We start from the raw sequence: 1528 nt of genomic DNA on the forward strand, positions 1-1528 counted from the left end.
TTTTTCAATTTTCCCTGTTGTAGAAAAATAACACATTTCAAGCTATTCATTCATTTTTCAAAACAGAAACTAGCTGTCGAACGTGTGAAATCGGTTTCTGGGAACGCGGCTCTACGTTTGTCGGAGCAGAGGTTGTCTTTGGAGAGGGGTTGTAAACAGTCGGCCTGTTTTTTTCCCCCCCCAGCCTTGGCAATTGCTGATAGGCCTCCAGGTGTGACCGAACACCCGAGTCGTGCACGCTCTCCGTCCAAATTTAGTGTTTTCCAAAGTGGTTTGCGGTAACCATTAATAACCCTGTGCTGTTAATGATGTCGTTTTCAGAGTGGACTGACTTGAGCGTTCTGCTTGGTAAGATGGAGCATTGCTACATGGAATACAGTTTATTTTTCTTTTAATGCTAAAATGAACTTAGAAAAAAAAAAAGGGAAGAGCCAGCAAAATTTTTGCAGGTTCCGTAAGTTAGTAAATAGTCTTGAGTTATTAGCAGCTGAAGATCCTTTTCAATGATAAAAAAAAAAAAGATAAAGGAGGGCTGGAGGCTCTTTAAAAAAAAAAAAAAAAGAAAAGCAACATGACATGTTCTGGCCTTCTCTGCCCACCCTCCTTTAGCTTAGCCACGACCCCAGGAAGTATAGGCGTCCCCTGGGTGAAGCATCCGTGGATGACCCCCCCTCCCCTCTGCCCTCGCTCTGTCTGAGTGGATTGATTTGTAGGAGGAGGGGAGGTTCATCACGGCCAAACCATGTTGTTTCTGGTTGTTTCCTCGTCTCTGCGAGAGCGCAGGGGGGCGACTCACTCGACGGCGAAGCCGCACGTCTCCTCGATGGCAGTGAGCAACTTGTCGTACAGTTTGTCGTAGTGCTCGTACGGAGGAATGTCGATCCGGTTGAAACTGGGAGAACAGAAGCGGAGAACATTTTAAAATCATATTCTGTTGCTGCAAAACTACTTTAACCAACTTGACTGTAAGTGGAGGTTCATGTGTCAGAGGCGGGCGGCGTGTCAAACAGTCTGAAACGTGTTACAGTGCTGACAGTTTCCTCACCAGGTGTGCGCTTTGGGCAGGTTGTTGGTGCTGGCATCGATCTGGTGGATGGTGAAGAGCCGCGGGCCGGCAGCACCTGAACAAACACAATCAGTTTAGTAAAAATGAACCTCCACATGCCTGGATCTGCATTTTTGGATCCGAGAAAACAACTTCAACTCAGACATGGTTTAAATATTTCAGTGGCTTCGACGTCGTGGTTACAGTTCATCGAGTTTACATTTTTATGTGGCCTTAGTTTCCATATGAGTGGAAAATGTGTGAAATATAGACTTAGGGATGCAACGATGAAAGATTTGAATGGCAGCATTAGAATCTGAGGATAAATCCCAGTTTTACGATTATAAAGCATGAAGTCATGTTAAATTTATAAACAGTGAAAAGTTCCTTTTCCTGCTCTGATGCCGTCCGACTCAACTCATCGCTGCTTCGTCGACTGTAAGTGACAGAAACACTACGGCCTGTTCACACACACACACACAC

General features: G+C 45.2%; 1 long non-coding RNA gene across 1 annotated transcript; it reads right to left on the bottom strand.

Moving 5' to 3' along the window:
- Positions 1-379: 379 nt before the first annotated feature.
- On the bottom strand, positions 380-1476 carry LOC113744782 (uncharacterized). Its single transcript, XR_003461811.1, has 2 exons — positions 1046-1476; positions 380-892 (listed from the first exon to the last, which is right to left on the bottom strand). It is a non-coding gene; the product is annotated as an uncharacterized LOC113744782 (long non-coding RNA).
- Between the last annotated feature and the right edge of the window lie 52 nt (positions 1477-1528).

This window comes from Larimichthys crocea, unplaced genomic scaffold (genome assembly GCF_000972845.2).
Source record: "Larimichthys crocea isolate SSNF unplaced genomic scaffold, L_crocea_2.0 scaffold18588, whole genome shotgun sequence".
Taxonomy (NCBI): domain Eukaryota; kingdom Metazoa; phylum Chordata; class Actinopteri; family Sciaenidae; genus Larimichthys; species Larimichthys crocea.